The following is a 15629-nucleotide window of genomic DNA, read 5'->3' on the forward strand; positions in this document are numbered from 1 at the left end:
GTTGAAACATCAATGTGTATTCTTTCAAGGATATTAAACATTATACAAACTTAGTTTTAAATAACCATAGTTGATTTTAAAGTGTGTAATCAGCCACTCTGAATGAGCCCTATTCTACCACTTCTTTATTAAGAAGTAGGACAGTCATCAAAAGCTAACAACATCTGCATGAAACAGAGTTGCTAACTGCCTTCATGCTGAAAAGAGAGCTCTTAATCTCATCATGGTGGTTGGCAAGTTTTGACACATTCAAGCACATTTCTCCCATCATTGCCTATAGAAATGATCCCTGAAAGTATAATCTTAGCTACATTTTGTTGATGGTTTAGATAGGCCATATGAATTCCTCTTTTAACTCATGGTGACATTTTTGGACCCATTCATAAAACTTGATATAGAAATTGTCAACCAATTTTCAGTTGCATAACATTATCCACAAATTTTCAGACTACAATTCATTCACTATCATATACTGAATGATTTTCTGTGAGAGTAGACACATTTTAAGATTGTATTAGGTAACATATTATAATTTTTGCATATATAAACTTGTTTAAGCCAAAATATTAAACAGAACACTTAACAATGAAACCAATGCACTAACAGCATTGGTACTTCAAAATTTCTTATATTGCATATAGGAAATAAACTAGTGGCTTGCATTAATTGCTGATTTGCTAAAGAATTAAACAATTATTAAACAAATACACTGCAAACAAAATGTTCTTTTAAGGAAAGCACACTTTACATTTTTCAAGTCCTCATTGACATGAACCACTAAAAGAAGGTTACAATTAAAATGTAAAATAATACTCTTAGACATTGCTTTTATTCCTATATCATAAAAAACATTCTGATTCAGGAATGTTGAAACATCAATGTGTATTCTTTCAAGGATATTAAACATTATACAAACTTACTTTTAAATAACCATAGTTGATTTTAAAGTGTGTAATCAGCCACTCTGAATGAGCCCTCTTCTACCACTGCTTTATTAAGAAGTAGGACAGTCATCAAAAGCTAACAACATCTGCATGAAACAGAGTTGCTAACTGCCTTCATGCTGAGAAGAGAGCTCTTAAACTCATCATGGTGGTTTGCGAGTTTGGACACTTTCAAGCACATTTCTTCCATTATTGCCTATAGAAATGATCCCTGAAAGTATAGTCTTAAATACATTTTGTTGATGGTTTAGATAGGCCATATGAATTCCTCTTTTAACTCATGGAGACATTTTTGGACCCATTCATAAAACTTGATATAGAAATTGTCAACCAATTTTCAGTTGCATAACATTCTCCACAAATTTTCAGACTACAATTCATTCACTATCATATACTGAATGATTTTCTGTGAGAGTAGACACATTTTAATATTGTATTAGGTAACATGTTATACTTTTTGCATATATAAACTTGTTTAAGCCAAAATATTAATCAGAATACTTAACAATGAAACCAATGCACTAATAGCATTGGTACTTCAAAATTTCTTATATTGCATATAGGAAATAAACTAGTGGCTTGCATTAATTGCTGATTTGCTAAAGAATTAAACAATTATTAAACAAATACACTGCAAACAAAAGGTTCTTTTAAGGAAAGCACACTTTACATTTTTCAAGTCCTCATTGACATGAACCACTTAAAGAAGGTTACAATTAAAATGTAAAATAATACTCTTAGACATTGCTTTTATTCCTATATCATAAAAAAACATTCTGATTCAGGAATGTTGAAACATCAATGCGTATTCTTTCAAGGATATTAAACATTATACAAACTTAGTTTTAAATAACCATAGTTGATTTTAAAGTGTTTAATCAGCCACTCTGAATGAGCCCTATTCTACCACTTCTTTATTAAGAAGTAGGACAGTCATCAAAAGCTAGCAACATCTGCATGAAACAGAGTTGCTAACTGCCTTCATGCTGAGAAGAGAGCTCTTAATCTCATCATGGTGGTTGGCGAGTTTTGACACTTTCAAGCACATTTCTCCCATCATTGCCTATAGAAATGATCCCTGAAAGTATAATCTTAGCTACATTTTGTTGATGGTTTAGATAGGCCATATAAATTCCTCTTTTAACTCATGGTGACATTTTAGGACCCATGCATAAAACTTGATATAGAAATTGTCAACCAATTTTCAGTTGCATAACATTCTCCACAAATTTTCAGACTACAATTCATTCACTATCATATACTGAATGATTTTCTGTGAGAGTAGACACATTTTAAGATTGTATTAGGTAACATATTATAATTTTTGCATATATAAATTTGTTTAAACCAAAATATTAAACAGAACACTTAACAATGAAACCAATGCACTAATAGCATTGGTACTTCAAAATTTCTTATATTGCATATAGGAAATAAACTAGTGGCTTGCATTAATTGCTGATTTGCAAAAGAATTAAACAATTATTAAACAAATACACTGCAAACAAAAGGTTCTTTTAAGGAAAGCACACTTTACATTTTTCAAGTCATCATTGACATCAACCACTTAAAGAAGGTTAAAATTAAAATGTAAAATAATACTCTTAGACATTGCTTTAATTGCTATATCATAAAAAACATTCTGATTCAGGAATGTTGAAACATCAATGCGTATTTTTTCAAGGATATTAAACATTATACAAACTTAGTTTTAAATAACCATAGTTGATTTTAAAGTGTGTAATCAGCCACTCTGAATGAGCCCTCTTCTACCACTTCTTTATTAAGAAGTAGGACAGTCATCAAAAGCTAACAACATCTGCATGAAACAGAGTTGCTAACTGCCTTCATGCTGAGAAGAGAGCTCTTAAACTCATCATGGTGGTTGATGAGTTTGGACACTTTCAAACACATTTCTCCCATCATTGCCTATAGAAATGATCCCTGGAAATATAGCCTTAATTACATTTTGTAGATGGTTTAGATTAGCCATATGAATTCCTCTTTTAACTCATGGTGACATTTTTGGACCCATTCATAAAACTTGATATAGAAATTGTCAACCAATTTTCAGTTACATAACATTATCCACAAATTTTCAGACTACAATTCATTCACTATCATATACTGAATGATTTTCTGTGAGAGTAGACACATTTTAAGATTGTATTAGGTAACATATTATAATTTTTGCATATATAAATTTGTTTAAACCAAAATATTAAACAGAACACTTAACAATGAAACCAATGCACTAATAGCATTGGTACTTCAAAATTTCTTATATTGCATATAGGAAATAAACTAGTGGCTTGCATTAATTGCTGATTTGCTAAAGAATTAAACAATTATTAAACAAATACACTGCAAACAAAATGTTCTTTTAAGGAAAGCACACGTTACATTTTTCAAGTCCTCATTGACATGAACCACTAAAAGAAGGTTACAATTAAAATGTAAAATAATACTCTTAGACATTGCTTTTATTCCTATATCATAAAAAACATTCTGATTCCGTAATGTTGAAACATCAATGCGTATTCTTTCAAGGATATTGAACATTATACAAACTTAGTTTTAAATAACCATAGTTGATTTTAAAGTGTGTAATCAGCCACTCTGAATGAGCCCTCTTCTACCACTTCTTTATTAAGAAGTAGGACAGTCATCAAAAGCTAACAACATCTGCATGAAACAGAGTTGCTAACTGCCTTCATGCTGAGAAGAGAGCTCTTAAACTCATCATGGTGGTTGGCGAGTTTGGACACTTTCAAGCACATTTCTCCCATCATTGCCTATAGAAATGATCCCTGAAAGTATAGTCTTAAATACATTTTGTTGATGGTTTAGATAGGCCATATGAATTCCTCTTTTAACTCATGGAGACATTTTTGGACCCATTCATAAAACTTGATATAGAAATTGTCAACCAATTTTCAGTTGCATAACATTCTCCACACATTTTCAGACTACAATTCATTCACTATCATATACTGAATGATTTTCTGTGAGAGTAGACACATTTTAAGATTGTATTAGGCAACATGTTTTCATTTTTGCATATATAAACTTGTTTAAGCCAAAATATTAAACAGAACACTTAACAATGAAACCAATGCACTAATAGCATTGATACTTCAAAATTTCTTATATTGCATATAGGAAATAAACTAGTGGCTTGCATTAATTGCTGATTTGCTAAAGAATTAAACAATTATTAAACAAATACACTGCAAACAAAAGGTTCTTTTAAGGAAAGCACACTTTACATTTTTCAAGTCCTCATTGACATGAACCACTTAAAGAAGGTTACAATTAAAATGTAAAATAATACTCTTAGACATTGCTTTTATTCCTATATCATAAAAAACATTCTGATTCAGGAATGTTGAAACATCAATGTGTATTCTTTCAAGGATATTAAACATTATACAAACTTAGTTTTAAATAACCATAGTTGATTTTAAAGTGTGTAATCAGCCACTCTGATTACACACTATTCTACCACTTCTTTATTAAGAAGTAGGACAGTCATCAAAAGCTAACAACATCTGCATGAAACAGAGTTGCTAACTGCCTTCATGCTGAAAAGAGAGCTCTTAATCTCATCATGGTGGTTGGCGAGTTTTGACACATTCAAGCACATTTCTCCCATCATTGCCTATAGAAATGATCCGTGAAAGTATAATCTTAGCTACATTTTGTTGATGGTTTAGATAGGCCATATGAATTCCTCTTTTAACTCATGGTGACATTTTTGGACCCATTCATAAAACTTGATATAGAAATTGTCAACCAATTTTCAGTTGCATAACATTCTCCACAAATTTTCAGACTACAATTCATTCACTATCATATACTGAATGATTTTCTGTGAGAGTAGACACATTTTAAGATTGTAGTAGGTAACATGTTATCATTTTTGCATATATAAACTTGTTTAAGCCAAAATATTAAACAGAACACTTAACAATGAAACCAATGCACTAAAAGCATTGGTACTTCAAAATTTCTTATATTGCATATAGGAAATAAACTAGTGGCTTGCATTAATTGCTGATTTGCTAAAGAATTAAACAATTATTAAACAAATACACTGCAAACAAAATGTTCTTTTAAGGAAAGCACACTTTACATTTTTCAAGTCCTCATTGACATGAACCACTTAAAGAAGGTTACAATTAAAATGTAAAATAATACTCTTAGACATTGCTTTTATTCCTATATCATAAAAAAACATTCTGATTTAGGAATGTTGAAACATCAATGCGTATTCTTTCAAGGATATTAAACATTATACAAACTTACTTTTAAATAACCATAGTTGATTTTAAAGTGTGTAATCAGCCACTCTGAATGAGCCCTCTTCTACCACTTATTTATTAAGTAGTAGGACAGTCATCAAAAGCTAACAACATCTGCATGAAACAGAGTTACTAACTGCCTTCATGCTGAGAAGAGAGCTCTTAATCTTATCATGGTGGTTGGCGAGTTTGGACACTTTCAAGCACATTTCTCCCATCATTGCCTATAGAAATGATCCCTGAAAGTATAATCTTAGCTACATTTTGTTGATGGTTTAGATAGGCCATATAAATTCCTCTTTTAACTCATGGTGACATTTTAGGACCCATGCATAAAACTTGATATAGAAATTGTCAACCAATTTTCAGTTGCATAACATTCTCCACAAATTTTCAGACTACAATTCATTCACTATCATATACTGAATGATTTTCTGTGAGAGTAGACACATTTTAAGATTGTATTAGGTAACATATTATAATTTTTGCATATATAAATTTGTTTAAACCAAAATATTAAACAGAACACTTAACAATGAAACCAATGCACTAATAGCATTGGTACTTCAAAATTTCTTATATTGCATATAGGAAATAAACTAGTGGCTTGCATTAATTGCTGATTTGCAAAAGAATTAAACAATTATTAAACAAATACACTGCAAACAAAAGGTTCTTTTAAGGAAAGCACACTTTACATTTTTCAAGTCCTCATTGACATGAACCACTTACAGAAGGTTACAATTAAAATGTAAAATAATACTCTTAGACATTGCTTTTATTCCTATATCATAAAAAACATTCTGATTCAGGAATGATGAAACATCAATGTGTATTCTTTCAAGGATATTAAACATTATACAAACTTAGTTTTAAATAACCATAGTTGATTTTAAAGTGTGTAATCAGCCACTCTGAATGAGCCCTATTCTACCACTTCTTTATTAAGAAGTAGGACAGTCATCAAAAGCTAACAACATCTGCATGAAACAGAGTTGCTAACTGCCTTCATGCTGAAAAGAGAGCTCTTAATCTCATCATGGTGGTTGGCAAGTTTTGACACATTCAAGCACATTTCTCCCATCATTGCCTATAGAAATGATCCCTGAAAGTATAATCTTAGCTACATTTTGTTGATGGTTTAGATAGGCCATATGAATTCCTCTTTTAACTCATGGTGACATTTTTGGACCCATTCATAAAACTTGATATAGAAATTGTCAACCAATTTTCAGTTGCATAACATTATCCACAAATTTTCAGACTACAATTCATTCACTATCATATACTGAATGATTTTCTGTGAGAGTAGACACATTTTAAGATTGTATTAGGTAACATATTATAATTTTTGCATATATAAACTTGTTTAAGCCAAAATATTAAACAGAACACTTAACAATGAAACCAATGCACTAACAGCATTGGTACTTCAAAATTTCTTATATTGCATATAGGAAATAAACTAGTGGCTTGCATTAATTGCTGATTTGCTAAAGAATTAAACAATTATTAAACAAATACACTGCAAACAAAATGTTCTTTTAAGGAAAGCACACTTTACATTTTTCAAGTCCTCATTGACATGAACCACTAAAAGAAGGTTACAATTAAAATGTAAAATAATACTCTTAGACATTGCTTTTATTCCTATATCATAAAAAACATTCTGATTCAGGAATGTTGAAACATCAATGTGTATTCTTTCAAGGATATTAAACATTATACAAACTTAGTTTTAAATAACCATAGTTGATTTTAAAGTGTGTAATCAGCCACTCTGAATGAGCCCTTTTCTACCACTGCTTTATTAAGAAGTAGGACAGTCATCAAAAGCTAACAACATCTGCATGAAACAGAATTGCTAACTGCCTTCATGCTGAGAAGAAAGCTCTTAAACTCATCATGGTGGTTGGCGAGTTTGGACACTTTCAAGCACATTTCTCCCATCATTGCCTATAGAAATGATCCCTGAAAGTATAGTCTTAAATACATCTTGTTGATGGATTAGATAGGCCATATGAATTCCTCTTTTAACTCATGGTGACATTTTTGGACCCATTCATAAAACTTGATATAGAAATTGTCAACCAATTTTCAGTTGCATAACATTCTCCACAAATTTTCAGACTACAATTCATTCACTATCATATACTGAATGATTTTCTGTGAGAGTAGACACATTTTAAGATTGTATTAGGTAACATGTTATCATTTTTGCATATATAAACTTGTTTAAGCCAAAATATTAAACAGAACACTTAACAATGAAACCAATGCACTAATAGCATTGGTACTTCAAAATTTCTTATATTGCATATAGGAAATAAACTAGTGGCTTGCATTAATTGCTGATTTGCTAAAGAATTAAACAATTATTAAACAAATACACTGCAAACAAAATGTTCTTTTAAGGAAAGCACACTTTACATTTTTCAAGTCCTCATTGACATGAACCACTTAAAGAAGGTTACAATTAAAATGTAAAATAATACTCTTAGACATTGCTTTTATTCCTATATCATAAAAAAACATTCTGATTTAGGAATGTTGAAACATCAATGCGTATTCTTTCAAGGATATTAAACATTATACAAACTTACTTTTAAATAACCATAGTTGATTTTAAAGTGTGTAATCAGCCACTCTGAATGAGCCCTCTTCTACCACTTATTTATTAAGAAGTAGGACAGTCATCAAAAGCTAACAACATCTGCATGAAACAGAATTACTAACTGCCTTCATGCTGAGAAGAGAGCTCTTAATCTTATCATGGTGGTTGGCGAGTTTGGACACTTTCAAGCACATTTCTCCCATCATTGCCTATAGAAATGATCCCTGAAAGTATAATCTTAGCTACATTTTGTTGATGGTTTAGATAGGCCATATAAATTCCTCTTTTAACTCATGGTGACATTTTAGGACCCATGCATAAAACTTGATATAGAAATTGTCAACCAATTTTCAGTTGCATAACATTCTCCACAAATTTTCAGATTACAATTCATTCACTATCATATACTGAATGATTTTCTGTGAGAGTAGACACATTTTAAGATTGTATTAGGTAACATATTATAATTTTTGCATATATAAATTTGTTTAAACCAAAATATTAAACAGAACACTTAACAATGAAACCAATGCACTAATAGCATTGGTACTTCAAAATTTCTTATATTGCATATAGGAAATAAACTAGTGGCTTGCATTAATTGCTGATTTGCAAAAGAATTAAACAATTATTAAACAAATACACTGCAAACAAAAGGTTCTTTTAAGGAAAGCACACTTTACATTTTTCAAGTCCTCATTGACATGAACCACTTAAAGAAGGTTACAATTAAAATGTAAAATAATACTCTTAGACATTGCTTTTATTCCTATATCATAAAAAACATTCTGATTCAGGAATGTTGAAACATCAATGCGTATTCTTTCAAGGATATTAAACGTTATACAAACTTAGTTTTAAATAACCATAGTTGATTTTAAAGTGTGTAATCAGCCACTCTGAATGAGCCCTCTTCTACCACTTCTTTATTAAGAAGTAGGACAGTCATCAAAAGCTAACAACATCTGCATGAAACAGAATTGCTAACTGCCTTCATGCTGAGAAGAGAGCTCTTAAACTCATCATGGTGGTTGGCGAGTTTGGACACTTTCAAGCATATTTCTCCCATCATTGCCTATAGAAATGATCCCTGAAAGTATAATCTTAGCTACATTTGGTTGATGGTTTAGATAGGCCATATAAATTCCTCTTTTAACTCATGGTGACATTTTAGGACCCATGCATAAAACTTGATATAGAAATTGTCAACCAATATTCAGTTGCATAACATTCTCCACAAATTTTCAGACTACAATTCATTCACTATCATATACTGAATGATTTTCTGTGAGAGTAGACACATTTTAAGATTGTATTAGGTAACATATTATAATTTTTGCATATATAAATTTGTTTAAACCAAAATATTAAACAGAACACTTAACAATGAAACCAATGCACTAATAGCATTGGTACTTCAAAATTTCTTATATTGCATATAGGAAATAAACTAGTGGCTTGCATTAATTGCTGATTTGCAAAAGAATTAAACAATTATTAAACAAATACAGTGCAAACAAAAGGTTCTTTTAAGGAAAGCACACTTTACATTTTTCAAGTCCTCATTGACATGAACCACTTAAAGAAGGTTAAAATTAAAATGTAAAATAATACTCTTAGACATTGCTTTAATTGCTATATCATAAAAAACATTCTGATTCAGGAATGTTGAAACATCAATGCGTATTCTTTCAAGGATATTAAACATTATACAAACTTAGTTTTAAATAACCATAGTTGATTTTAAAGTGTGTAATCAGCCACTCTGAATGAGCCCTTTTCTACCACTGCTTTATTAAGAAGTAGGACAGTCATCAAAAGCTAACAACATCTGCATGAAACAGAATTGCTAATTGCCTTCATGCTGAGAAGAAAGCTCTTAAACTCATCATGGTGGTTGGCGAGTTTGGACACTTTCAAGCACATTTCTCCCATCATTGCCTATAGAAATGATCCCTGAAAGTATAGTCTTAAATACATTTTGTTGATGGTTTAGATAGGCCATATGAATTCCTCTTTTAACTCATGGTGACATTTTTGGACCCATTCATAAAACTTGATATAGAAATTGTCAACCAATTTTCAGTTGCATAACATTATCCACAAATTTTCAGACTACAATTCATTCACTATCATATACTGAATGATTTTCTGTGAGAGTAGACACATTTTAAGATTGTATTAGGTAACATGTTATCATTTTTGCATATATAAACTTGTTTAAGCCAAAATATTAAACAGAACACTTAACAATGAAACCAATGCACTAATAGCATTGGTACTTCAAAATTTCTTATATTGCATATAGGAAATAAACTAGTGGCTTGCATTAATTGCTGATTTGCTAAAGAATTAAACAATTATTAAACAAATACACTGCAAACAAAATGTTCTTTTAAGGAAAGCACACTTTACATTTTTCAAGTCCTCATTGACATGAACCACTTAAAGAAGGTTACAATTAAAATGTAAAATAATACTCTTAGACATTGCTTTTATTCCTATATCATAAAAAAACATTCTGATTTAGGAATGTTGAAACATCAATGCGTATTCTTTCAAGGATATTAAACATTATACAAACTTACTTTTAAATAACCATAGTTGATTTTAAAGTGTGTAATCAGCCACTCTGAATGAGCCCTCTTCTACCACTTATTTATTAAGAAGTAGGACAGTCATCAAAAGCTAACAACATCTGCATGAAACAGAATTACTAACTGCCTTCATGCTGAGAAGAGAGCTCTTAATCCTATCATGGTGGTTGGCGAGTTTGGACACTTTCAAGCACATTTCTCCCATCATTGCCTATAGAAATGATCCCTGAAAGTATAATCTTAGCTACTTTTTGTTGATGGTTTAGATAGGCCATATAAATTCCTCTTTTAACTCATGGTGACATTTTAGGACCCATGCATAAAACTTGATATAGAAATTGTCAACCAATTTTCAGTTGCATAACATTCTCCACAAATTTTCAGACTACAATTCATTCACTATCATATACTGAATGATTTTCTGTGAGAGTAGACACATTTTAAGATTGTATTAGGTAACATATTATAATTTTTGCATATATAAATTTGTTTAAACCAAAATATTAAACAGAACACTTAACAATGAAACCAATGCACTAATAGCATTGGTACTTCAAAATTTCTTATATTGCATATAGGAAATAAACTAGTGGCTTGCATTAATTGCTGATTTGCAAAAGAATTAAACAATTATTAAACAAATACACTGCAAACAAAAGGTTCTTTTAAGGAAAGCACACTTTACATTTTTCAAGTCCTCAATGACATGAACCACTTAAAGAAGGTTAAAATTAAAATGTAAAATAATACTCTTAGACATTGCTTTATCATAAAAAACATTCTGATTCAGGAATGTTGAAACATCAATGCGTATTCTTTCAAGGATATTAAACATTAGACAAACTTAGTTTTAAATAACCATAGTTGATTTTAAAGTGTGTAATCAGCCATTTTGAATGAGCCCTCTTCTACTACTTCTTTATTAAGAAGTAGGACAGTCATCAAAAGCTAACAACATCTGCATGAAACAGAGTTGCTAACTGCCTGCATGCTGAGAAGAGAGCTCTTAAACTCATCATGGTGGTTAGCGAGTTTGGACACTTTCAAGCACATTTCTCCCATCATTGCCTATAGAAATGATCCCTGAAAGTATAGTCTTAAATACATTTTGTTGATGGTTTAGATAGGCCATATGAATTCCTATTTTAACTCATGGAGACATTTTTGGACCCATTCATAAAACTTGATATAGAAATTGTCAACCAATTTTCAGTTGCATAACATTCTCCACAAATTTTCAGACTACAATTCATTCACTATCACATACTGAATGATTTTCTGTGAGAGTAGACATATTTTAAGATTGTATTAGGTAACATGTTATACTTTTTGCATATATAAACTTGTTTAAGCCAAAATATTAATCAGAACACTTAACAATGAAACCAATGCACTAATAGCATTGCTACTACAAAATTTCTTATATTGCATATAGGAAATAAACTAGTGGCTTGCATTAATTGCTGATTTGCTAAAGAATTAAACAATTATTAAACAAATACACTGCAAACAAAAGGTTCTTTTAAGGAAAGCACACTTTACATTTTTCAAGTCCTCATTGACATGAACCACTTAAAGAAGGTTACAATTAAAATGTAAAATAATACTCTTAGACATTGCTTTTATTCCTATATCATAAAAAAAACATTCTGATTCAGGAATGTTGAAACATCAATGCGTATTCTTTCAAGGATATTAAACATTATACAAACTTACTTTTAAATAACCATAGTTGATTTTAAAGTGTGTAATCAGCCACTCTGAATGAGCCCTCTTCTACCACTTCTTTATTAAGAAGTAGGACAGTCAACAAAAGCTAACAACATCTGCATGAAACAGAGTTGCTAACTGCCTTCATGCTGAGAAGAGAGCTCTTAAACTCATCATGATGGTTGGCGAGTTTGGACACTTTCAAGCACATTTCTCCCATCATTGTCTATAGAAATGATCCCTGAAAGTATAATCTTAGCTACATTTGGTTGATGGTTTAGATAGGCCATATAAATTCCTCTTTTAACTCATGGTGACATTTTAGGACCCATGCATAAAACTTGATATAGAAATTGTCAACCAATATTCAGTTGCATAACATTCTCCACAAATTTTCAGACTACAATTCATTCACTATCATATACTGAATGATTTTCTGTGAGAGTAGACACATTTTAAGATTGTATTAGGTAACATATTATAATTTTTGCATTTATAAATTTGTTTAAACCAAAATATTAAACAGAACACTTAACAATGAAACCAATGCACTAATAGCATTGGTACTTCAAAATTTCTTATATTGCATATAGGAAATAAACTAGTGGCTTGCATTAATTGCTGATTTGCAAAAGAATTAAACAATTATTAAACAAATACACTGCAAACAAAAGGTTCTTTTAAGGAAAGCACACTTTACATTTTTCAAGTCATCATTGACATCAACCACTTAAAGAAGGTTAAAATTAAAATGTAAAATAATACTCTTAGACATTGCTTTTATTCCTATATCATAAAAAACATTCTGATTCAGGAATGTTGAAACATCAATGCGTATTCTTTCAAGGATATTAAACGTTATACAAACTTAGTTTTAAATAACCATAGTTGATTTTAAAGTGTGTAATCAGCCACTCTGAATGAGCCCTCTTCTACCACTTCTTTATTAAGAAGTAGGACAGTCATCAAAAGCTAACAACATCTGCATGAAACAGAGTTGCTAACTGCCTTCATGCTGAGAAGAGAGCTCTTAAACTCATCATGGTGGTTAGCGAGTTTGGACACTTTCAAGCACATTTCTCCCATCATTGCCTATAGAAATGATCCCTGAAAGTATAATCTTAAATACATTTTGTTGATGGTTTAGATAGGCCATATGAATTCCTCTTTTAACTCATGGTGACATTTTTGGACCCATTCATAAAACTTGATATAGAAATTGTCAACCAATTTTCAGTTGCATAACATTCTCCACAAATTTTCAGACTACAATTCATTCACTATCATATACTGAATGATTTTCTGTGAGAGTAGACACATTTTAAGATTGTATTAGGTAACATGTTATCATTTTTGCATATATAAACTTGTTTAAGCCAAAATATTAAACAGAACACTTAACAATGAAAACAATGCACTAATAGCATTGGTACTTCAAAATTTCTTATATTGCATATAGGAAATAAACTAGTGGCTTGCATTAATTGCTGATTTGCTAAAGAATTAAACAATTATTAAACAAATACACTGCAAACAAAATGTTCTTTTAAGGAAAGCACACTTTACATTTTTCAAGTCCTCATTGACATGAACCACTTAAAGAAGGTTACAATTAATATGTAAAATAATACTCTTAGACATTGCTTTTATTCCTATATCATAAAAAACATTCTGATTTAGGAATGTTGAAACATCAATGCGTATTCTTTCAAGGATATTAAACATTAAACAAACTTACTTTTAAATAACCATAGTTGATTTTAAAGTGTGTAATCAGCCACTCTGAATGAGCCCTCTTCTACCACTTATTTATTAAGAAGTAGGATAGTCATCAAAAGCTAACAACATCTGCATGAAACAGAGTTGCTAACTGCCTTCATGCTGAGAAGAGAGCTCTTAATCTTATCATGGTGGTTGGCGAGTTTGGACACTTTCAAGCACATTTCTCCCATCATTGCCTATAGAAATGATCCCTGAAAGTATAATCTTAGCTACATTTTGTTGATGGTTTAGATAGGCCATATAAATTCCTCTTTTAACTCATGGTGACATTTTAGGACCCATGCATAAAACTTGATATAGAAATTGTCAACCAATTTTCAGTTGCATAACATTCTCCACAAATTTTCAGACTACAATTCATTCACTATCATATACTGAATGATTTTCTGTGAGAGTAGACACATTTTAAGATTGTATTAGGTAACATATTATAATTTTTGCATATATAAATTTGTTTAAACCAAAATATTAAACAGAACACTTAACAATGAAACCAATGCACTAATAGCATTGGTACTTCAAAATTTCTTATATTGCATATAGGAAATAAACTAGTGGCTTGCATTAATTGCTGATTTGCAAAAGAATTAAACAATTATTAAACAAATACAGTGCAAACAAAAGGTTCTTTTAAGGAAAGCACACTTTACATTTTTCAAGTCCTCATTGACATGAACCACTTAAAGAAGGTTACAATTAAAATGTAAAATAATACTCTTAGACATTGCTTTAATTGCTATATCATAAAAAACATTCTGATTCAGGAATGTTGAAACATCAATGCGTATTCTTTCAAGGATATTAAACATTATACAAACTTAGTTTTAAATAACCATAGTTGATTTTAAAGTGTGTAATCAGCCACTCTGAATGAGCCCTTTTCTACCACTGCTTTATTAAGAAGTAGGACAGTCATCAAAAGCTAACAACATCTGCATGAAACAGAATTGCTAATTGCCTTCATGCTGAGAAGAAAGCTCTTAAACTCATCATGGTGGTTGGCGAGTTTGGACACTTTCAAGCACATTTCTCCCATCATTGCCTATAGAAATGATCCCTGAAAGTATAGTCTTAAATACATTTTGTTGATGGTTTAGATAGGCCATATGAATTCCTCTTTTAACTCATGGTGACATTTTTGGACCCATTCATAAAACTTGATATAGAAATTGTCAACCAATTTTCAGTTGCATAACATTCTCCACAAATTTTCAGACTACAATTCATTCACTATCATATACTGAATGATTTTCTGTGAGAGTAGACACATTTTAAGATTGTATTAGGTAACATGTTATCATTTTTGCATATATAAACTTGTTTAAGCCAAAATATTAAACAGAACACTTAACAATGAAACCAATGCACTAATAGCATTGGTACTTCAAAATTTCTTATATTGCGTATAGGAAATAAACTAGTGGCTTGCATTAATTGCTGATTTGCTAAAGAATTAAACAATTATTAAACAAATACACTGCAAACAAAATGTTCTTTTAAGGAAAGCACACTTTACATTTTTCAAGTCCTCATTGACATGAACCACTTAAAGAAGGTTACAATTAAAATGTAAAATAATACTCTTAGACATTGCTTTTATTCCTATATCATAAAAAAAACATTCTGATTCAGGAATGTTGAAACATCAATGCGTATTCTTTCAAGGATATTAAACATT

The 15629-nt window shown here is 30.5% G+C and overlaps 18 non-coding genes across 18 annotated transcripts; all 18 read right to left on the reverse strand.

Annotated features, from left to right (window-relative positions):
* Window positions 1-92: 92 nt before the first annotated feature.
* On the reverse strand, window positions 93-305 carry LOC135053707 (small nucleolar RNA U3). Its single transcript, XR_010243025.1, has one exon. It is a non-coding gene; the product is annotated as a small nucleolar RNA U3 (small nucleolar RNA).
* A 653-nt stretch (window positions 306-958) lies between these two features.
* Window positions 959-1171, reverse strand: LOC135053513 (small nucleolar RNA U3). The gene has a single exon (XR_010242854.1). It is a non-coding gene; the product is annotated as a small nucleolar RNA U3 (small nucleolar RNA).
* Window positions 1172-1825: 654 nt separating this feature from the next.
* LOC135053524 (small nucleolar RNA U3) lies at window positions 1826-2038 on the reverse strand. Its single transcript, XR_010242863.1, has one exon. It is a non-coding gene; the product is annotated as a small nucleolar RNA U3 (small nucleolar RNA).
* Window positions 2039-2691: 653 nt separating this feature from the next.
* LOC135053668 (small nucleolar RNA U3) lies at window positions 2692-2904 on the reverse strand. The gene has a single exon (XR_010242990.1). It is a non-coding gene; the product is annotated as a small nucleolar RNA U3 (small nucleolar RNA).
* Window positions 2905-3557: 653 nt separating this feature from the next.
* On the reverse strand, window positions 3558-3770 carry LOC135053098 (small nucleolar RNA U3). Its single transcript, XR_010242492.1, has one exon. It is a non-coding gene; the product is annotated as a small nucleolar RNA U3 (small nucleolar RNA).
* A 653-nt stretch (window positions 3771-4423) lies between these two features.
* LOC135054024 (small nucleolar RNA U3) lies at window positions 4424-4636 on the reverse strand. The gene has a single exon (XR_010243303.1). It is a non-coding gene; the product is annotated as a small nucleolar RNA U3 (small nucleolar RNA).
* Window positions 4637-5290: 654 nt separating this feature from the next.
* Window positions 5291-5503, reverse strand: LOC135053827 (small nucleolar RNA U3). The gene has a single exon (XR_010243128.1). It is a non-coding gene; the product is annotated as a small nucleolar RNA U3 (small nucleolar RNA).
* A 653-nt stretch (window positions 5504-6156) lies between these two features.
* On the reverse strand, window positions 6157-6369 carry LOC135053708 (small nucleolar RNA U3). Its single transcript, XR_010243026.1, has one exon. It is a non-coding gene; the product is annotated as a small nucleolar RNA U3 (small nucleolar RNA).
* A 653-nt stretch (window positions 6370-7022) lies between these two features.
* LOC135053716 (small nucleolar RNA U3) lies at window positions 7023-7235 on the reverse strand. Its single transcript, XR_010243031.1, has one exon. It is a non-coding gene; the product is annotated as a small nucleolar RNA U3 (small nucleolar RNA).
* A 654-nt stretch (window positions 7236-7889) lies between these two features.
* LOC135053782 (small nucleolar RNA U3) lies at window positions 7890-8102 on the reverse strand. The gene has a single exon (XR_010243089.1). It is a non-coding gene; the product is annotated as a small nucleolar RNA U3 (small nucleolar RNA).
* Window positions 8103-8755: 653 nt separating this feature from the next.
* On the reverse strand, window positions 8756-8968 carry LOC135053356 (small nucleolar RNA U3). The gene has a single exon (XR_010242718.1). It is a non-coding gene; the product is annotated as a small nucleolar RNA U3 (small nucleolar RNA).
* Window positions 8969-9621: 653 nt separating this feature from the next.
* LOC135053920 (small nucleolar RNA U3) lies at window positions 9622-9834 on the reverse strand. Its single transcript, XR_010243211.1, has one exon. It is a non-coding gene; the product is annotated as a small nucleolar RNA U3 (small nucleolar RNA).
* Window positions 9835-10488: 654 nt separating this feature from the next.
* LOC135053869 (small nucleolar RNA U3) lies at window positions 10489-10701 on the reverse strand. Its single transcript, XR_010243164.1, has one exon. It is a non-coding gene; the product is annotated as a small nucleolar RNA U3 (small nucleolar RNA).
* A 644-nt stretch (window positions 10702-11345) lies between these two features.
* On the reverse strand, window positions 11346-11558 carry LOC135053936 (small nucleolar RNA U3). The gene has a single exon (XR_010243223.1). It is a non-coding gene; the product is annotated as a small nucleolar RNA U3 (small nucleolar RNA).
* A 655-nt stretch (window positions 11559-12213) lies between these two features.
* On the reverse strand, window positions 12214-12426 carry LOC135053724 (small nucleolar RNA U3). The gene has a single exon (XR_010243039.1). It is a non-coding gene; the product is annotated as a small nucleolar RNA U3 (small nucleolar RNA).
* A 653-nt stretch (window positions 12427-13079) lies between these two features.
* LOC135053317 (small nucleolar RNA U3) lies at window positions 13080-13292 on the reverse strand. The gene has a single exon (XR_010242684.1). It is a non-coding gene; the product is annotated as a small nucleolar RNA U3 (small nucleolar RNA).
* A 653-nt stretch (window positions 13293-13945) lies between these two features.
* LOC135053943 (small nucleolar RNA U3) lies at window positions 13946-14158 on the reverse strand. Its single transcript, XR_010243230.1, has one exon. It is a non-coding gene; the product is annotated as a small nucleolar RNA U3 (small nucleolar RNA).
* Window positions 14159-14811: 653 nt separating this feature from the next.
* LOC135053921 (small nucleolar RNA U3) lies at window positions 14812-15024 on the reverse strand. Its single transcript, XR_010243212.1, has one exon. It is a non-coding gene; the product is annotated as a small nucleolar RNA U3 (small nucleolar RNA).
* Window positions 15025-15629: the final 605 nt, after the last annotated feature.

This window comes from Pseudophryne corroboree, chromosome 2 (assembly GCF_028390025.1).
Source record: "Pseudophryne corroboree isolate aPseCor3 chromosome 2, aPseCor3.hap2, whole genome shotgun sequence".
Taxonomy (NCBI): Eukaryota; Metazoa; Chordata; class Amphibia; order Anura; family Myobatrachidae; genus Pseudophryne; species Pseudophryne corroboree.